At 44.1% G+C, this 22,446-nt stretch overlaps 2 pseudogenes; both read right to left on the bottom strand.

The window, feature by feature from the left end:
- Positions 1–1,029: 1,029 nt before the first annotated feature.
- Positions 1,030–7,249, bottom strand: LOC6496817 (annotated as a pseudogene).
- A 662-nt stretch (positions 7,250–7,911) lies between these two features.
- On the bottom strand, positions 7,912–9,181 carry LOC6496816 (annotated as a pseudogene).
- Between the last annotated feature and the right edge of the window lie 13,265 nt (positions 9,182–22,446).

Genomic DNA, 22,446 nt, shown 5'->3' on the forward strand with positions numbered 1-22,446 from the left:
ACTAACTTGCGAGTGGACCAAGGCGTTTGTAATTGATCAATCATTACCTTCACACTATCGTAGAATGCGTCGAAAGTTTAGTTTGGCTTCTGTTTCCTGTTTCTTATCAATTCTTCTACATCGACGTCGTCCCGGTTTTAACGAAAATGTAAACGGAGCGCTGAACATAACTGATCCCATCGAACCTCAGCTACAGACTTGTGATATCGCCAATAGAATTCCGTGGCCTTACCTTCAAATAACACGCTGACGTTGCGGCACAACACCGCGAAATTCCCATCCAGCGCCTGTTGAGTCAGTGCTTCCACACGGTTGATAAAGTCGTCTATTGGTACGCCGGTTCCGGAGTACTTGAGCTTCCACCCATTTAGGATATGTCCAACTTTGTCTGGTCGTATTCCTAGATCGGATATTGTGCTTCGTTGGGGAGACATTGCGCATCCCGCTGGCATAGTCGGTATTGCGGTGGGATCCGTTGCTTCCTCTATGTGCGGTTGCTGTATGTCCTCTAACCTCGGGGTTGATCTAACTTCCCTGCTCACGGCAGAGTTGGCAGGCGTTGCTATCAGTCTTTCCATACTGTCTAACACAGACGTTTGCACCAGTTCGGCCATCTTCTCCGTCAATATGGTGAGCAGCCTCTTCTCCATAGCTAGAAGTGCTCCTCATGCTAGCTGCCTCGGTGTTTCGGGAAGTGTTAGGGATGTCGTCAGAAGGTGTCCTTTCATGGCTACCCTTCGTCTGACCTATTGATCTATCCTAAACTTCTGTTGAATCGGCAAAAACAAAAAAAAAAAAATTCAAAATGGTTTTTTTTTACCATTTATAGTGTGTATGTATATAGGGCAAGGCATGCCCAACGTTTGTCTTAGAATGTGAGTTTTTAAATTGTGATTAAAGGATAAGACTTTGACTTAAAGAGTGTGACGATTAAATATGAATATATAAAAAAAAAGGATTAAATTAAATTAGAACTTTTTTCGTTAAAATTAGATTATTCAAGAAATGTATGTATGTTTTTAGTTTTAGTTTTTAGCTGCTACGGCTGCTTATTACTCTCCTCCTGTTCCGTTTCATCATCTATACAGCTGGATACCAGCGATCATCTATGTGTCCGACTTCCACAACTTTATAGTCTTGTCGTTCTCGAGCGCCGCCGAGGCAATTATGTTCTCAGTGGGATGGCAGGCGGTGCACAGAACGGTGTCTGTGTGTCCCTGTAGCTTCTGCACCACCTCCTTGCTCTGCAGATTCCAAATATACACCATGTTGTCCTCGCTTCCACTCACAATCCACTTGCCGCCCGTAACCGAAAAGTTGGCGAAAATGCAGTACTTCTCGTTCTTGTGTCCGGTATACGTCTTCAGGCACTTGCCTTTGGAGTAGTCCCACAGCTTCAGGGTGTTGTCCAGCGTGGCCGCCAGAATGTACTTGCCATTTGGCGAAAACTTCACAAAGCTAACTGGCGGGTTGTCGTCGTCGATGAGGGTCTTCAGGCACTGTCCACTGGCGGTGTCCCAGATGCGGCACAATCCATCGTAGCTGCTGCTCACAATCAGTGAGCCGTCGCGGTTGAAGTGCACCGCCGACACCGGATCAGAGTGGGCGGGCAGGGTCTTCAGGCACTTGCCCGTGCGCACATCCCAGATGCGAACGCTCTCGTCGAAGCTGCCCGACACGATCAGGTTCGATTGCGGGTTGAAATTACAGCAGAAGACGTAGTTGCTGTGACCCTTTAGGGTTTTCAGGCTCTTGCCAGTGCTGAGCTCCCAGACCTTTAGGGTTTTGTCGTCGCTGCCGCTGACCAGCAGCCGGGAATCAGAGCTCCATGCCACATCGCTGATGCCCAGCTTGTGGCCCGAAATGGTCTTCTCAAACTTTCCATCGTAGGCCCCCCAGATTTTGATCAGTTTATCGGCGGATGAACTGGCCAGCCATTCGCCGTTGGGACTGAACTTCACAGCCGACACCGGCGAGCGTGAACTTGAGCGTGTAGTTGGGCTTCACCGACAGAGATCCCTTGTTGGAGGAGACGCTGGTGTTGGCGCTTGCAGACGCTGGCTGCAATGAGTTGGGGCCGGTGGGCGCCGTTGGCATTGGCTGCGGCGGCGGATGCACCTCGCCGGGATGGCCGCCATGCACGGCTCCAATTGGCACTGGTATGCCAGGAATGAGGCGAATAGTAGAAACACAGATTTTAGGATGGTTTTAAAGACACTCCGGTCTCTTTATTATGCAAAACGAATTTGCCGGCAAAAAAACAACTCCAAAAAACTTCAAAATCATGCTAGAGATGGAAAGAATCTCTCGAGATGGCACAGTCGGTGATATCGATTATTTTTTAGTATTATTAGATTATATATTAGTATATTACTATTAATTCAGCATAAACAGGCACCATCGTCTTCTATTTCCTTTATACTTCTAAAGATTATGGATTGCACTGCTGGTGGCTTCGATTTTATTGCGATTTTTCTTGCACAAAATTTCACCCTTGCCGCGCCGCACACGTGCTTCTTCTTCTTCCGGCCGGAGGAACGCTAATGGCGGTATCCTGGCCCAAAAGTTTTGATTATTGGCTCGATTTCTTCCAAGTGTGATGCCGTCGTCTTGTTTGGCACCGCCTAACCTGATCGGTTTGTTTGGTTTGGTGGTTTTTGGGGGGTCGCGTTTCCTGCCACACGTGAAAATAAAATAAATTGCAGCGCAAGTGTGGTACGACAACTAACTGAACTTCGCTTCTGATATCCTCGGATGTCGGGTGAAATTTAATTTAATCGAATCTCTCAAAAGATTTTTAAGACATAGGCCCTGTAAACTTAAGGTTTCTAGGCGGCTGAGCTGTTTAGGGAGTGTAGTAACTCTTTCATTTATGTTGCATCGGACTTAATACGATGTAGAACCGATCTATGTAGTTTTCCTGATGCATCAAAAACAAAATGTTTAACCTCTCAGAAAAGAAAGTGTTGAGCTATTAATAGTTTTAATTAGCAGCCGAATAACTACACGCATTTCAAATTATAGTTTCAATATATTTATTTTGGGTTCAATTTAACCCTAATATATGCGGCTCCAATCAACTCCAAATCACAACAAACGCCAAACCAAGAGCTTGCGCAGAAGCTCAACCAAAGCTCCCCAAAGCGCATACGCTACAAATAACAATAAAGCGCATGCGAAACTGGGAGACAAAACAGAGACGAATCATGCTGATAACAACAGCTGCAGCTTAGCATATTACAATTATTTTATATGCATTCTTTGGTGGCTGCTTGGCCCAACATCCTCCCCCCATTGAAGGGTGGGCCTTTAATAACAATGTTGGAAGGGGCAGCAGTCACATTATTGCAGAGGCTATTCCATGGGTTGTCCTCCGTGATAGTCCACCGTGGCCAGAAAACACCCAGCCAAATCGAGTGTTCTGAGCAATTGGGAGCCCGTGACCTAACTGGATTTGGCCAGCCGACAATAGGTCAAAGAATAAGCCGGCTCCAATAAGCAGGTCCACTCGCTGCGTTTTGTGGAAGTTGGGGTCAGCTAGATCCATATTGCCAGGAATCTTCCAGCCCGAAGCATCTATGTCCTGGCTAGGCTGATATGTGAAGCTACAACAGCCTCAATGCTCCGTTGTGGAGCATTTGGAGCGGCCAAGCTGAAGTTCATTCGCCAGCCGCGACGAGATGAGATGCACTTGTGAACCGGAATCCAATAAAACTCGGCAAGGCAGGAAGTCTCCAGATCGACCACGAACGAGTACATTGGCTGTTGGCAGGAGCACTAGCTCAGCATTGCGATCCTGGGTCACAACAGTGTTAATTGAGCGGGATAGGTTCGCACCAGCAACTGCACCGATGGGACGTGAGACTCGTGCGGGTGAAACCTGCCCGCGAGGGTGCAACAGAATATGATGACGGTGATTGCACGCCGAGCAGCGGGTAGCTGAGCATCCAAGAGCGAGATGGCCATCCTCCAGACAAACAAAACAGCGAGCCAGACGCCGCACTTCGTCGTACCGTTCCTCAATTGGCAAACAACTGAACTTTGGACAAGCAGGAAGCTCGTGCGCCGAAACACCACACAGGGCGCATAGGGCAGGACTGGCGTTAATAACCATGCACGAGGATCGGTTATTGGACGATCTACCTCGGCCTACTTGGTTAGCTGGTGAATACGCCAAAGAAAAGTCAACGCTTTCGAGAGTCCGGCACTTTGCTCTAAGAATCGTGCCATAGACTCCCAAGATGGAAGGCTGTCATCAGTGCTTCCTGCCAGAGAGTCTTCCCATTTGGCCTTTGTAGCAGGGTCCAGCTTTTGGAAGATGATCTGGATGAAGAGGCACCCTTGAATTTCGGCCGACGTCATAAGGACCCGCATATGTCCATTGAATCGGTCGGATAATTCTCGAAGAGTAGCAACGGATCCCGGCTCAACCACCCTTAACTGCAGGATCTCGTTGATGTGAGCCTGGAAGATTAAACGACGATTGCTGAAACGGTTGCGCAAAAGGTCGAGGGCAACATCATAGTTAGCGTCAGTAATCTCAAGCGTCCTCACAGTCTCCAGGGCTGAGTCCCGCAGGCAGCAAATGAGCCATCTGAGCTTCTCCATCTTGGTCAAGTGAGGGTGACTGTCACTGGTTGTCCTAAATAGGGCGCAAAAATCCGGCCACTCGGCATAGCCGCCGCTAAATGTTGGCATTGGCAACGGGGGCAATGAGGGAGCAGGCCTATATGGAGCGTTTGAAATCCCAGCACCACTGGTAGCATTCAAAAGCGTAGAGTGAGCAGCAACCCGCATAGAACGCTTGGCCACCTCCACCTGGATGTCAACGTGCACGTCCGTAGCCAGTTGAGAAAATCGCCAATATAAATCGCTCCCGATCTCGCTATAGTTTAGCTCCTCCAATTCCTCCTGCAGCGTGGTGAAACGGTCGCGCAGACGCTTCTCCATAGACTCGAGGATCAGAATGGTTGAATCGTCGGTCTGCATCGCAGCCTTCCGATGCAGTACCTCCATTTCCTGACATGTTACCTCTCCGCGTCTCCGCAGCATCCTTTCACGGCTTTACGCAGTAGATGCAGTAGCTTCAGCTCCAGATTCCATTGTGCAATTAAATTAAAATGCAACTTTGCGACAACAAAACCAACAACGGTGTTCTAGTGGCACTTTTAATGCTGATCACAATAATTGAACGGGATGATATTAATAGTTTTTAATAGCAGCCGAATAACTAAATCAAATTTTACGCATAGCTAATAAACTTCAATTAAATATCTTCTTCTTTAATTCACAATGGCAATTTCTGACTTACGTGCTTTCCTCGGCGAAAAGGTCGACCTTGGCGTTGGTGGCTGTAGACGTGGATTATGGTTTAAGATTTTTATTTTTTTTTTAGAAATTTTCCATTAGTATTTTTATTCTGTGTTCAGTCTAAGTTTTATTCACTTCCTTCTTCCTCTTTTCTCTTAATCCAGAGAAAAAAAAATTTTTATCACATCTGCCCTCTAATAATAATTAATAAGGTCTGCCCTCTCCCGCGCCATTTTCAGCCCCTTTTAGACTGACCAGTCTTGACCGAAGATTTGCCTAAGTGGTAACTCTCGCCAAAATTGGGATAATTTTTTGTATTTATTTTTCGCGGGTTAAGTTTAAATATCATTCTTTGTTTTTTTCTCTTTATGCCTACGTCGCTTCAGGCGCCGTTACAAATTCCCTCCCATAATCAGACTAGGGTATTCCAATTTTGACCCTAGGCTGATACCGACTGAAGGGACGTCTTTGACGTATATCCTTGGCATGGAAGACTCCTCTTCTTTGGCCTTGTAAATCCCCTATACAACTTATCGAAGCTCCTGAATCAAGGAGTCCATAAAAGATGCGATCTTATAGCTGCTCTGGCAAAAATGGACGAAGATCTCTGGTACGAGCGTGTCTCAATCCGCTCTTACTCTTTTCGATATTTTTTCCCAATATGTTTTAATCCTTCTCGAACTGCGGTCATTTCGCACACTAAAGAGAAGCTCAGGTAATCTTTCTTGTCTTGTCATCTTAGGTAAATTTTGTCTTTTCTGGTGTAGCAATAAACTTTCATTGCTTTGTGTCGCGTCCGGTGTGGGTTTAGGAATAGCTCTTGGCTCTTTCCTATTTACTCTGTTATTGTTGACTGGTTGTGGGCGGCATTCGATGTCCTCGGTCTGTACGCTGACTTCGAACTGCCGAGCTTTAAGTTTTTTGAGCACCTCGTACAGTTGGGTTTGTAGGTGTTGGCTGCTCTACAGCCGTAACAAAACACTCATTTTTCTTCCAGACAATCTTGATATCGGTGTCCTTCGTGGTGGCAATTCCAGCATACCAGGGCGAGTGCTTTGACATCTGCATCAATTCCAACTTGCGAGCTGCTTTCCGCATCAGGTTCGTCGATTAATACCGCGACTTCCCGCCGGAATGGAGTCACTCTACTATAGCCATGTGATCGTTTGACATCTTCCAGGAAAGCCTCTCGGCGTCGACAAATCTCTCGAAGCTCCTGGACCTTTACCGCCTCGACATTCAGAATTTCGTGACGTATTTCTGGTCGCAAATTGTTCTTAAGAATGCGAACTAACTTGCGAGTGGACCAAGGCGTTTGTAATTGATCAATCATTACCTTCACACTATCGTAGAATGCGTCGAAAGTTTAGTTTGGCTTCTGTTTCCTGTTTCTTATCAATTCTTCTACATCGACGTCGTCCCGGTTTTGACGAAAATGTAAACGGAGCGCTGAACATAACTGATCCCATCGAACCTCAGCTACAGACTTGTGATATCGCCAATAGAATTCCGTGGCCTTACCTTCAAATAACACGCTGACGTTGCGGCACAACACCGCGAAATTCCCATCCAGCGCCTGTTGAGTCAGTGCTTCCACACGGTTGATAAAGTCGTCTATTGGTACGCCGGTTCCGGAGTACTTGAGCTTCCACCCATTTAGGATATGTCCAACTTTGTCTGGTCGTATTCCTAGATCGGATATTGTGCTTCGTTGGGGAGACAGTGCGCATCCCGCTGGCATAGTCGGTATTGCGGTGGGATCCGTTGCTTCCTCTATGTGCGGTTGCTGTATGTCCTCTAACCTCGGGGTTGATCTAACTTCCCTGCTCACGGCAGAGTTGGCAGGCGTTGCTATCAGTCTTTCCATACTGTCTAACACAGACGTTTGCACCAGTTCGGCCATCTTCTCCGTCAATATGGTGAGCAGCCTCTTCTCCATAGCTAGAAGTGCTCCTCATGCTAGCTGCCTCGGTGTTTCGGGAAGTGTTAGGGATGTCGTCAGAAGGTGTCCTTTCATGGCTACCCTTCGTCTGACGGACTCTTGATTGAGATCGCGTTTGAAGACCTTCGACTGCTGGCCTACAGATACTATTGCATACAGGACAGTTGTCGCTTTTCTTAAAATGCACATTGATGCCTTTCTTGTGGAACTCGTGATGACAAGTGGTTTCAAAAATTTCGGCTGCGGATTTGATTTCTGTCTTGCAAAGTTGACAAATTAGTTTTTGCGCTTCTTGAGAGCCACGGTCGGGCGATCTATCCAAGCCCATCATGACTAAGTAATGTTTATAATTTGTGAAAATGTTATCTTCTTGGCCCTATTGATCTATCCTAAACCTCTGTTGAATCGGCAAAAACAAAAAAAAAAAAATTCAAAATGGTTTTTTTTTACCATTTATAGTGTGTATGTATATAGGGCAAGGCATGCCCAACGTTTGTCTTAGAATGTGAGTTTTTAAATTGTGATTAAAGGATAAGACTTTGACTTAAAGAGTGTGACGATTAAATATGAATATATAAAAAAAAAGGATTAAATTAAATTAGAACTTTTTTCGTTAAAATTAGATTATTCAAGAAATGTATGTATGTTTTTAGTTTTAGTTTTTAGCTGCTACGGCTGCTTATTACTCTCCTCCTGTTCCGTTTCATCATCTATACAGCTGGATACCAGCGATCATCTATGTGTCCGACTTCCACAACTTTATAGTCTTGTCGTTCTCGAGCGCCGCCGAGGCAATTATGTTCTCAGTGGGATGGCAGGCGGTGCACAGAACGGTGTCTGTGTGTCCCTGTAGCTTCTGCACCACCTCCTTGCTCTGCAGATTCCAAATATACACCATGTTGTCCTCGCTTCCACTCACAATCCACTTGCCGCCCGTAACCGAAAAGTTGGCGAAAATGCAGTACTTCTCGTTCTTGTGTCCGGTATACGTCTTCAGGCACTTGCCTTTGGAGTAGTCCCACAGCTTCAGGGTGTTGTCCAGCGTGGCCGCCAGAATGTACTTGCCATTTGGCGAAAACTTCACAAAGCTAACTGGCGGGTTGTCGTCGTCGATGAGGGTCTTCAGGCACTGTCCACTGGCGGTGTCCCAGATGCGGCACAATCCATCGTAGCTGCTGCTCACAATCAGTGAGCCGTCGCGGTTGAAGTGCACCGCCGACACCGGATCAGAGTGGGCGGGCAGGGTCTTCAGGCACTTGCCCGTGCGCACATCCCAGATGCGAACGCTCTCGTCGAAGCTGCCCGACACGATCAGGTTCGATTGCGGGTTGAAATTACAGCAGAAGACGTAGTTGCTGTGACCCTTTAGGGTTTTCAGGCTCTTGCCAGTGCTGAGCTCCCAGACCTTTAGGGTTTTGTCGTCGCTGCCGCTGACCAGCAGCCGGGAATCAGAGCTCCATGCCACATCGCTGATGCCCAGCTTGTGGCCCGAAATGGTCTTCTCAAACTTTCCATCGTAGGCGCCCCAGATTTTGATCAGTTTATCGGCGGATGAACTGGCGAGCCATTCGCCGTTGGGACTGAACTTCACAGCCGACACCGGCGAGCGTGAACTTGAGCGTGTAGTTGGGCTTCACCGACAGAGATCCCTTGTTGGAGGAGACGCTGGTGTTGGCGCTTGCAGACGCTGGCTGCAATGAGTTGGGGCCGGTGGGCGCCGTTGGCATTGGCTGCGGCGGCGGATGCACCTCGCCGGGATGGCCGCCATGCACGGCTCCAATTGGCACCATCGTCTTCTATTTCCTTTATACTTCTAAAGATTATGGATTGCACTGCTGGTGGCTTCGATTTTATTGCGATTTTTCTTGCACAAAATTTCACCCTTGCCGCGCCGCACACGTGCTTCTTCTTCTTCCGGCCGGAGGAACGCTAATGTAGAACCGATCTATGTAGTTTTCCTGATGCATCAAAAACAAAATGTTTAACCTCTCAGAAAAGAAAGTGTTGAGCTATTAATAGTTTTAATTAGCAGCCGAATAACTACACGCATTTCAAATTATAGTTTCAATATATTTATTTTGGGTTCAATTTAACCCTAATATATGCGGCTCCAATCAACTCCAAATCACAACAAACGCCAAACCAAGAGCTTGCGCAGAAGCTCAACCAAAGCTCCCCAAAGCGCATACGCTACAAATAACAATAAAGCGCATGCGAAACTGGGAGACAAAACAGAGACGAATCATGCTGATAACAACAGCTGCAGCTTAGCATATTACAATTATTTTATATGCATTCTTTGGTGGCTGCTTGGCCCAACATCCTCCCCCCATTGAAGGGTGGGCCTTTAATAACAATGTTGGAAGGGGCAGCAGTCACATTATTGCAGAGGTTATTCCATGGGTTGTCCTCCGTGATAGTCCACCGTGGCCAGAAAACACCCAGCCAAATCGAGTGTTCTGAGCAATTGGGAGCCCGTGACCTAACTGGATTTGGCCAGCCGACAATAGGTCAAAGAATAAGCCGGCTCCAATAAGCAGGTCCACTCGCTGCGTTTTGTGGAAGTTGGGGTCAGCTAGATCCATATTGCCAGGAATCTTCCAGCCCGAAGCATCTATGTCCTGGCTAGGCTGATATGTGAAGCTACAACAGCCTCAATGCTCCGTTGTGGAGCATTTGGAGCGGCCAAGCTGAAGTTCATTCGCCAGCCGCGACGAGATGAGATGCACTTGTGAACCGGAATCCAATAAAACTCGGCAAGGCAGGAAGTCTCCAGATCGACCACGAACGAGTACATTGGCTGTTGGCAGGAGCACTAGCTCAGCATTGCGATCCTGGGTCACAACAGTGTTAATTGAGCGGGATAGGTTCGCACCAGCAACTGCACCGATGGGACGTGAGACTCGTGCGGGTGAAACCTGCCCGCGAGGGTGCAACAGAATATGATGACGGTGATTGCACGCCGAGCAGCGGGTAGCTGAGCATCCAAGAGCGAGATGGCCATCCTCCAGACAAACAAAACAGCGAGCCAGACGCCGCACTTCGTCGTACCGTTCCTCAATTGGCAAACAACTGAACTTTGGACAAGCAGGAAGCTCGTGCGCCGAAACACCACACAGGGCGCATAGGGCAGGACTGGCGTTAATAACCATGCACGAGGATCGGTTATTGGACGATCTACCTCGGCCTACTTGGTTAGCTGGTGAATACGCCAAAGAAAAGTCAACGCTTTCGAGAGTCCGGCACTTTGCTCTAAGAATCGTGCCATAGACTCCCAAGATGGAAGGCTGTCATCAGTGCTTCCTGCCAGAGAGTCTTCCCATTTGGCCTTTGTAGCAGGGTCCAGCTTTTGGAAGATGATCTGGATGAAGAGGCACCCTTGAATTTCGGCCGACGTCATAAGGACCCGCATATGTCCATTGAATCGGTCGGATAATTCTCGAAGAGTAGCAACGGATCCCGGCTCAACCACCCTTAACTGCAGGATCTCGTTGATGTGAGCCTGGAAGATTAAACGACGATTGCTGAAACGGTTGCGCAAAAGGTCGAGGGCAACATCATAGTTAGCGTCAGTAATCTCAAGCGTCCTCACAGTCTCCAGGGCTGAGTCCCGCAGGCAGCAAATGAGCCATCTGAGCTTCTCCATCTTGGTCAAGTGAGGGTGACTGTCACTGGTTGTCCTAAATAGGGCGCAAAAATCCGGCCACTCGGCATAGCCGCCGCTAAATGTTGGCATTGGCAACGGGGGCAATGAGGGAGCAGGCCTATATGGAGCGTTTGAAATCCCAGCACCACTGGTAGCATTCAAAAGCGTAGAGTGAGCAGCAACCCGCATAGAACGCTTGGCCACCTCCACCTGGATGTCAACGTGCACGTCCGTAGCCAGTTGAGAAAATCGCCAATATAAATCGCTCCCGATCTCGCTATAGTTTAGCTCCTCCAATTCCTCCTGCAGCGTGGTGAAACGGTCGCGCAGACGCTTCTCCATAGACTCGAGGATCAGAATGGTTGAATCGTCGGTCTGCATCGCAGCCTTCCGATGCAGTACCTCCATTTCCTGACATGTTACCTCTCCGCGTCTCCGCAGCATCCTTTCACGGCTTTACGCAGTAGATGCAGTAGCTTCAGCTCCAGATTCCATTGTGTAATTAAATTAAAATGCAACTTTGCGACAACAAAACCAACAACGGTGTTCTAGTGGCACTTTTAATGCTGATCACAATAATTGAACGGGATGATATTAATAGTTTTTAATAGCAGCCGAATAACTACACGCGTTTCAAATTATAGTTTCAATATATTTATTTTGGGTTCAATTTAACCCTAATATATGCGGCTCCAATCAACTCCAAATCACAACGAACGCCAAACCAAGAGCTTGCGCAGAAGCTCAACCAAAGCTCCCCAAAGCGCAGACGCTACAAATAACAATAAAGCGCATGCGAAACTGGGAGACAAAACAGAGACGAATCATGCTGATAACAACAGCTGCAGCTTAGCATATTACAATTATTTTATATGCATTCTTTGGTGGCTGCTTGGCCCAACAGAAAGGAAATTAGACTTTCTCAGTAGTCACCGTGGTTAGGACGTCTCTCTGTTAGAACGTCTCTATATTCCTATTCGTATGAGCCACTAGGCAAACTTCTAATTTGATTAGGATGGTACCTCAGCAACAGGTCGGAGACTAAACCGAAGTTTGTAGTTCTCTGTGATCCTTGCACTGAGTTCCATGACAGATGACAGACGGGCAAATCTCCGCTCCTAAAATGAATTTCGGACCCTCAGAACACCAGAGTCTTCTGACATAAGTTTCTCGAACAATTCAAAGTCAAGAGTAGCAAATTTGTAAATAGAGAAAGTTTGTTGAAAATTGAAATCGAAAAGTAATACAGATTTCGAATCTAATGATCGTTGAGTTTCTGTGGCAGTTATCATTATTTTTTTTTTCCTTAGGAAGGCCTCCATGTTGGGCAACACTTTTTTTCTAAATTATTATTATCTAATAATATAATATTATTATTGTAACGTGCAACGTTTGTAGGGGCAGTGGAAGGACCTGGCGGGCACGCTGAAAGGGTCCGGCTCTAACTCGTCGGCTTGGGGGTGGAGGTCTTGCTGGGACAGATTCTTCGCGAGTTGCAACGTAGGATAATAGTAATTTAGCGGTATAAGAAAGGTTGCGTGCTGCGACAGAGAGAAGTTTATAATCTCCGCTTGAGATCAGAGCCGGTATTCATGATCAATCAAATTCAAATAGAAAATTGGAACAGGACAGAAATTGTTTCGAGAGTATAATTGAAGGAGCACTGCTGTTGGTGTGTCCTTATTTTCCCCAACCCTACCTTGGCCACAGGCAGAAGAGTGTCACTCTCGTGGCCCCTTTTCCCCCACTATACCCGAGGATTTATTTGCGAAGTTCGTCAGTTAAATTTACAGTAACATTTTATTTATTATATTTTTATTTAAAGTTCTTAATTGACATAGCCAAATTAATCATATTATTTTTTTTATGAGGGAAAATGACTAATCCTAATGAAAACTCTAACTAATTTATTTATTTAGTTTGATTATAAATATATTTTCATTTTTTTCTAATAATTTTAGGCTGCATGTGTATTTATAGTTTAGAGAAATTAATTTATTCAAATTTTTCCATCACTGTTTTGTTTTCTGTCTAAGGTTGTGTGTACGGTGGGAAAAAGGAAAAACCAATCATATAAATTCATAATAAATCAAATTTTGCGCATGGCTAATAAACTTCAATTAAATATCTTCTTCTTTAATTCACAATGGAAAATTTCTGACTTACGTGCTTTCCTCGGCGAAAAGGTCGACCTTGGCGTTGGTGGCTGTAGAAGTGGTTTAAGATTTTTATTTTTTTGTTTAGAAATTTTCCATTAGTATTTTTATTCTGTGTTCAGTCTAAGTTTTATTCACTTCCTTCTTCCTCTTTTCTCTTAATCCAGAGAAAAAAAAATTTTTTTCACATTTTATTTTTAATAATCGAAACTCTGTTTAATACCACTGTGCCTTCCTTTGCTTTTTCTTTCACTTTAATCAATGACAAACAAAACTTCACTTATTGTTTTCGCTCTTCTTTTCCAACTCACACCTTCTTATGATGTTTTCTGCACTTCTTCTTTTTTTTTTTAGAAGGTCACTGGATCTTAAAAAATCAAATAAAAAAAATGGAAAACAATTACTAATTAATGATAATGGCTTAAATTTTATTGAATATTTTTGCTTGATTTTTCTTTTTTTCTACATTTTTTTCTTTTTTTCTTCTTTTAATTTCATGTTTCTTCAATTTTCATTTTTTAGTGTGATCCACTTAACAATAGCGTTAACTTAAACTTCTAAAAAAGGGTTCTTCTTCTCCTCGCCAAATTCCTAGCGCCTCTCCTCCCGCGCTGATCACGTGTTCCACGTGTACCACTTCGGCTCCAGGTACCGGCTAGATGTTGAATCTGTCTTTCACTCGCGGCTTGTTGCGATCCCGCAGTTCCGTTTCTTTCGAGGCGGAAAGAAACTTGCAGTTGGCACTTGCAATCCGGCACGAACAAAAAAAAGAGTTTAAAAATTTTCGCTCTCCTCAACACGTCCAACTTGCGGTAGGCTTGCCCTCTGCCCTCTCCCGCTCATTTCCTGCCCCTTTTAGACTAACCAGTCTTGATCCACTATTGATCAGCTGGCCGATGATTTGCCTAAGTGGTAACTCTCGCCAAAAATGGGATATTTTTTTTTGTTTATTTTTCGCGGGTTAAGTTCAAATTGTATCCTTTTTTTTTCTCTTTATGCCTACGTCGCTTTAGGCGCATCCGCTCAAGGAATTTGCGATAGACTCCCGCGTTGGAATGGAATCCAAGGAATCCGAGTCAGCTTGCCTTTCCTTTCATTTAGACTGCGTGGCATCGTCCACTTTCTGCAACAGCACTTGTTGTGCTTCGTTCTGCTGCCTAGCAACTCCAATGCGACGTCATAATTTTTGTCCGTGAGACGATCAAACAGTCTCCAAGGCAGACTCACGAGGCAGGACCGCAACCGCTGAAGCTTCTCGACCATCTATGAATGGGTTTATGTCCACCATGGTCGAGATCAGTGAACCTCCACTAAAAGTGGGAAGTGGCAGAGGCAGCAAAGCATGGAAAGTTCTGCGGTTATCACTTTAGAACTCGCCGGAAACATCCTGGAGCGCCGCATAATCTCCTGGTTCAGGATAAATCGTGCCTCCCTGAGGCACTCCCTGGGTTCCCCTTTTTGCGCGGTTCAAACTGCATACGTACAGCCCACTTCCCGTCCAACCGACTGAGGGACGCTGCCGATAGATACATGTTTACGCTTAGTGTTTACAAAGTTATAAAATTGCTTCGGATCCTGAGTAAACTGAATATAATGCAGCGGCGAATATAACTCCTATAACATTCTGCGTTATGCACGGTGAAATTGGACCGGGCTACTAAGTATCTAGAATAACTAACTGTACAGCCAGATAATCTATGTTTATTCAAAAGTCTACTCATACTATTCTTTAAGTTGTTAAGATGCCGTGTATACCAAGGCGGATTCGTTGAAGGGGACGGATATTTCCACGGCACACAAACGTCAAAAAATGAGTTTACAGAGAATTAAAATTTTTGTAATGCTAAGTTTATATCATTGCATGCCAGTAAATCAGACCAATCAAATTCCGAAATTAACTTATTTAATTTCATAAAGTCAGCCTTACGAAAGAAACGAACTTTATGAGATTTAAGTGTAGACTTAAGGTCAATTAAGGAGTTGTTTTCAATTGAAAGCTCAAGAGTGGGATGATATGGATCCTCAGGGTCAGAAAAGGGCCAAGTTCTGGAAAGAGTAATTCCATCAGGATCAGAAACGAAACATAAGTCCAGCAGCCGACCTAAAGAATTTCTAACGTGGTTAATTTGCCCGAGTGACATGTCAAACATGCCCACAGGAAAGTCGTGGTGGGAGTTAAGCTGTAAAGACGGTGAATTTTCAACATTTGACCATATAAGTTCTGGGATATTAAAGTCACCCAGAGCTATCAGCTGGTCACCATCAGACAGACGATCGAAAACCAAACGAATAGCGGACAAATGTTGCCAGTATGTTGGCGGTTCGGACGAAGGTGGTATGTACGAATAGGTAACATACAAAGATTGATCGGACAAAGTGATTTTGATGCAAAGAAATTCAATGTCACCAAACTCTCGTGATTTTACCTCTTCAGAAGCGAATTTGGAGTCTACAGAAATTAGCACTCCTCCTCCCCTTCGCAAAGTTCTATCACATCTAAAAGTGGTGTACCTACTAGGAAAAACTTCGGAGCTTAAGATGTCCGGCTTTAACCAAGTTTCTGTAAATACAATAATGTGAGATGCAAAGAAAGAACTATCAGAATACATTTTGGAAAGTTTACTACATAACCCTCTTCTGTTCTGATAGGTAAGTGTTAGAGAAGACATTAGTTTTTTAAAATAGAGGAAGATGAAGTGGAAGGTTGGTCAGTGGCCGTAACATGTGGGAGTTTTAATCCGCGACGATCCGCATGTCTCCACTGATTTCAAGGAGGACAGCACCTGCGGGTAACAATTACACATTATGGTTATAACCCTTTTTTATATTTTTTTGTTTTTTTTTTTTTTGCGGTTCCCATTGCATACGTACATTCCACCTCTCGTCCAACCGACCGAGGTACGCTGCCGCGTAACGTACGGCTCGAATCGCGGGAATAGATCCGAGACAGATTAAGCGAGGAGTAGGAGAAAGATATCACGAGGAAGAGTGTTGCACAGTTAAGGCGGTTAATATGAGCGATTTAAGATTGTTAGTGGAGCAAAGTGACAAGATGTGGTAGAGACCATTATAGTCCAAACATAATGCCCTGAGTTGGGATCGTTGGGATCGTTGGGATCGTGTTGGGCATATATCGAACTACAATGGCTGAGGAGTAGAGGACGAAAGTTTCTAGTCCTTCTACATACATAAGATTTAGGGTTAACGGTTTGTTAATGATGGTAAGTTGTTTAGTAAAAGTCTAAAGTGTTTAGTAACAGTACGATAAGAGGGAAGGTAAAGATTTTCATCCCAATTAAGTCCACTAAGAGCGAAAGTTTTTTTGTACAGATTCAATGTGATCTTGGTGTACTCCGTACTGAGGATGTATTGCATGTATTGTAGATATATGGTCGGTAAATTTAAGTCTCAAATCTAATAGAGTTTACAAAGTTATAAAACTGCTTCGGATCCTGAGTAAACTGAATCCGGCGGCGGCGAATATAGCTCCTATAACATTCTGCGATATGCACGGTGAAATGGGACCGAGCTACTCTTGAATAACTAACTGTACATACTGTTCCTTAAATTTATAAGGCTTGTAAAATAATCATATACGTTGAAGCAGACGGATATTTTCACGGCACACAAGCACACAGTTGTTCCTCCCACTTGTCCTGGGTAGCTGGGTCCAAACCTTGGAGCACATGGACAATGATGAATTCTCTTCGGAGATTTCCAAGGAACGAACTGCTTCTAAGGCTGAGTCGCTTAGACAAGATAGCAACCTCTGCAGCTTTTCCACCTTACTTGTTTGAGGATTGCAGCCCACGATTGTTCGTGCAGTAAGGCAAGGGTTTTGTCTTGTAATAATAATTGTGTAATGCAAATTGTTGATAGTTGAAGAGCACAAAAGTCAAAAATAAATTTAAAAGCTCCGAAAAAGTCTGGTTGTTAACCGAAGATTCCATAGCAGGACCCTCCTCAGGGTTCCTCCTCTCAAATAAATAGCCCCGGACATCTAGCGAGTATCCGCACCGTATGCGCTTATAACCTGTTTTGAATATATATTTTAATTTTTATTTAATAAGTGACGTTATATGGGGGGTATTTGGAGAAGGTCCCATTTGAAATGAATAAACAAATGATTGGATTAAGATATTGAATTAATAAAAAAAAACATAATAAAAACAGGGTTGCCGCCTCTAAAAGGTAGGCTTTATGGGTTACTCCACCTTACTCCGCCTTACTCTACCTTTTATTTTGTCTAGGCTCTGTTTTATTGGGTTAAAGTTAAAGTGGGAGTTGACCACGTGATGAGTCATTAAAAGGGGGCCCGTAAAGTGTAGAAGTGATACCTTTACAGGCATTAGCTATTTAAAGTTTTTAAAGTAGTATTTGAAAATAAGGAGGGTCCCAACCATTCTTTTGGAGATGAGTTAAGGACCAACTTGGAGAAAAAATAAAAATAAATAAAAAATAAGGAAACTAAATAAAATAACAAATGTTTTGATTGCTTTGGAAAAATAAAAAAGAAGAAAACAAGGCAGATCGGCAAGATATCTTACTCCTAGGGCGATTGCTAGATAATATATATATCAGATAATCAAAAGTATCTGCTGAAAACCGAAAGACATGGCACGTAGTTATTGTAAAATAAAAATATCTCTGAAGATCTCAAGGGGAATAATTGGATGTTCAGCGATTGAACATTGAAATAAGTAAAGGAAATAAATTTAAGAAAATAATATGATTTATTTTAGAAATACCCAAAATATATTCCCCGCCTTTTTTTTTTGTGTTTTTGCTAAGCAATTTTGAATCCTAGAGTGGATTAACGATTGGTTCGTAAAACTAAGCCTTAATACAAAAAATAAATAAAAAAGAAAATGAGGAAAGAAGGATGTCAGAGAAGTAACTGCTCAGATTATGACAAGAGCGAGGAAACCTCGGAGCCCATTAGATTACCCAATTCAGAGCCAATAAAAATACGAAATATTTCGGAAGAACTAAACGGAATATCTGGATGTGATTGCTCATCTTGATGAATTACATAAAGTAAAATAAATAATATAAAAAATTGAATAAGAAAATAGAAATGTTTTTTTGTGTGAAATAAAAATATATGTTCACATGTTATCGGCCAGAGGCAGACTGAGCTCTGGAAATATTTTCAAAGAGGTCTACAGACTTTCTAAAAGGAACGGCCTACTAAGACAGAAAACATAAATCCTAAGGTTACTCTGATGATTTTTTCGGTTCGCATGGAAACGGGCTACTGGTATAAAAAGAACATATAAGTTTACATTTTTGGGGCAGACAATCCGTTTGGTTTATCTTGGTCGGAACAAATTATGTATAAGGTGATCTAAAATTATTTACCTCCGAAATCAAATTTAATGGCAAGTGGAAAAATGGAGAAATAGGAAGTTCAAAAGCTTAGATAGAACTCAATTTAACAGACAAGGAATAAGGTCTTTTCACCTTTGTGACACCTGTACAAAAACAACCAGATTAATTGCAATCATCACGAAATAGATAATATTTTATTCAAATAACGACTAGACACCTGAATACATGGATCCCAAAAGCGCAATCAAACCAGAAACCGTAAAAATCCAAGTCTTCCCAGAGTTCAGGCTTAGAACACAGAGTCCGAAGACATTTTTACATGCTCCATTCTTAAGCTTCTACTTGGCCCTGCACCTCATAAACCTCGGAGAAAATAAAAAAATGTGTATAAATAGATTACACTGTGAAATATGTGATTTAGCTTTCCATAATATGCAGACACTACGTGGGACCACCCACCACATAATATACAGGCAGGGGAATGAGAATTAGTGGTGTTAAAGGACGATCTACTATTATTTGCAACTCCACGTCTTCCCATATGAGTCCCGGCGCGTAGGCGTCCATGGCTGCATCCATAGCCTGCAGTATTCTAAAATCGCTGCTCCAAAAATTCAGCCATCGACTCCCAAGTAGTCGATTAGGCCAAGTGGGAAGAAGGTCAAAATTCCACCTTCCTCCCACTTGGCCTGGGTAGCTGAGTCCAATCCTTGAAGGAGCACAAGGACAATGATGTATGACATAATTCTACTTGGAGATTTCGAAGGAACGAACTGCATCTAAGGCTGAGTCCCGAAGACAAGTCCGCAACCTCCGCAGCTTTTCAACCTTACTTATGTGAGGATAGCAGCCCACGATTATTCCTTAGCGTACTTTTAGCAAGTGCCTTAGCAAGATGCCTTCTACCGGTGCGGGAGAGGGTAGCGAACCTGGAGGGCTAGAAACTTGTCCAAAACAGATAATCTCACGTCGAAAAGAGAACTGTAGGGCAGATTCTGCGCAGCCATGAAAGGCCCAAATCGGAAAAGCATCCGCAGGAGTTCTTTCACAATATGGCAAGACGCCGAGATCGCTAGCTCCGGTATAGTATTTACTCTTGTTATTTTTCTGTTTCTTTTTGTATTTGGATTTATAGTGAATAATTTGCCTGCCTTTATTTAAATCCTCATAGTGTTTCCATTTAATTGTGTTACTTAACCTGTGTTCATTTACCGAGCATTTTCGGGAGCTTTATTTAATGTTCCAAATCTAGGCTGTAATAAAAAAACAGGACCTTTAGATTTCTATGTATGATTACAATTTATTTAAATGATGTATGTATGTGACTGAATAATAGAGATACCGCGAGAGAGCAAGGCAACGATAGCACCTGACGGCAGATGCAGGGGGCCGATCGAATGCACGAGAGCGGGCGACGTGAATAGAGAAAAAGATAAAGAAAAGATAAACAAATTTAATAAATTATTGCCTGCCAAACTTTCGGGCGGCTGCTTGACCCGACATACTCCTCCCGTTGGAAGATGATCTTTCAACAGCATCATGAAGGGGCAGCAGGCACAAGTTGTTGACTGCCCGCCTTATAGCTCCGTACGCCGAATACTGAATAATATGGACTAGCAACTCTGACTGCTCAGCTGTCATGAGGACCTTACCGCCGTCAGGACGTCCGCCTCCCCAAACAATCCAACCGAGACGAGATTTTTGGATTGAAAGCAAACCAGGAGGCAGATGAATCTGCCCCGTTTGCTCGTAAAATAATCCAGCTTCAATTAGCAAATCAACTGGCTAAGGATGGTGAAAATGAAGATCCGCTAGGTTTACATAAGCGGGAATTTTCCAAGAGCTGACGTTCAATGTCCAAATGTGGCTGAAAGTCAGTGATGTTGAAGTACGATGTACGATCGCAGTTAATTGCGCCGAGTAGTCAGAGCATTGGGATTGCAAGCTGACTTGCGCAGATAACCCAGCTGTAGAGAACCCTGCGTAACCTATACCGGATACAGTCACCGGAGACCTTATCTTCCGCAGCTGCAACTGGTCCGTCAGCGTTCAAGTGACTAGATGCACCTGCGAGCCAGAATCAAGCTGCGCTCGTCATGGCAGTAGAACTCCGGAGCGGTTCGTAACCAGAATATTGGCAGTGGCTAGCAACACCACATGACCAACACGATCCTTAGCGACGAGAGAATTGACGGCGGCGGGCGCTGAACGAAAAACAGCGTCGCTAGATGTGGAAACCTCGGGAGAGGGGTATTGGCCTTGAGCTGGTGAATTGCCAACCAAATGCAGCAGACTATGAAGCCTGCATTGCAAGGTGCCCGGATCAAAGGCACTTACGGCATAAATCCAATTGCATAACTTTGCCTAAACGTTCCTTAGGCGACAAGCTTAAAAACCTTGGGCAGGAGTTTATCATGTGAGAATGGCCATCACAGAGTTTGTGACAGTTACCTGGATGAACACAAATGAAGAGTTACCTGGATGAAAATGACTACGCCGTCCTACCGCAAAATTTGGTGCATGTGATGTCGTCGTCAAATCCAAGCTCTTCAAAATCCGGCATCTCAAGGAATTTGCGATAGACTCCCGCGTTGAAATGGAATCCAAGGAATCCGAGTCAGCTTGCCTTTCCTTCCACTTAGACAGCGTGGCATCGTCCACTTTCTGCAACAGCACTTGTTGTGCTTCGTTCTGCTGCCTAGCAACTCCAATGCAACGTCATAATTTTTGTCCGTGAGACGATCAAACAGTCTCCAAGGCAGACTCACGAGGCAGGACCGCAACCGCTGAAGCTTCTCGACCATCTATGAATGGGTTTATGTCCACCATGGTCGAGATCAGTGAACCTCCACTAAAAGTGGGAAGTGGCAGAGGCAGCAAAGCATGGAAAGTTCTGCGGTTATCACTTTAGAACTCGCCGGAAACATCCTGGAGCGCCGCATAATCTCCTGGTTCAGGATAAATCGTGCCTCCCTGAGGCACTCCCTGGGTTCCCCTTTTTGCGCGGTTCAAACTGCATACGTACAGCCCACTTCCCGTCCAACCGACTGAGGGACGCTGCCGATAGATACATGTTTACGCTTAGTGTTTACAAAGTTATAAAATTGCTTCGGATCCTGAGTAAACTGAATCCTGCAGCGGCGAATATAACTCCTATAACATTCTGCGTTATGCACGGTGAAATTGGACCGGGCTACTAAGTATCTAGAATAACTAACTGTACAGCCAGATAATCTATGTTTATTCAAAAGTCTACTCATACTATTCTTTAAGTTATTAAGATGCCGTGTATACCAAGGCGGATTCGTTGAAAGGGACGGATATTTCCACGGCACACAAACGTCAAAAAATGAGTTTACAGTGAAATAAAATTTTTGTAATGCTAAGTTTATATCATCGCATGCCAGTAAATCAGACCAATCAAATTCCGAAATTAACTTATTTAATTTCATAAAGTCAGCCTTACGAAAGAAACGAACTTTATGAGATTTAAGTGTAGACTTAAGGTCAATTAAGGAGTTGTTTTCAATTGAAAGCTCAAGAGTGGGATGATATGGATCCTCAGGGTCAGAAAGAGGCAAAGTTCTTGAAAGAGTAATTCCATCAGGATCAGAAACGAAACATAAGTCCAGCAGCCGACCTAAAGAATTTCTAACGTGGTTAATTTGCCCGAGTGACATGTGAAACATGCCCACAGGAAAGTCGTGGTGGGAGTTAAGCTGTAAAGACGGTGAATTTTCAACATTTGACCATATAAGTTCTGGGATATTGAAGTCACCCAGAGCTGGTCACCATCAGACAGACGATCGAAAACCGTTGGCGGTTCGGACGAACATACAAAGATTGATCGGACAATGGGATATTGATGCAAAGAAATTCCATGTCACCAAACTCTTGTGATTTTACCTCTTCAGAAGCGAATTTGGAGTCTACAGAAATTAGCACTCCTCCTCCCCTTCGCAAAGTTCTATCACATCTAAAAGTGGTGTACCTACTAGGAAAAACTTCGGAGCTCAAATTCCGATCTTCGGCTTTAACCAAGATTCTGTAAATACAATAAT

The sequence above is a fragment of the Drosophila ananassae genome (assembly GCF_017639315.1).
Source record: "Drosophila ananassae strain 14024-0371.13 chromosome Y unlocalized genomic scaffold, ASM1763931v2 tig00000136, whole genome shotgun sequence".
NCBI classification, from domain to species: Eukaryota; Metazoa; Arthropoda; class Insecta; order Diptera; family Drosophilidae; genus Drosophila; species Drosophila ananassae.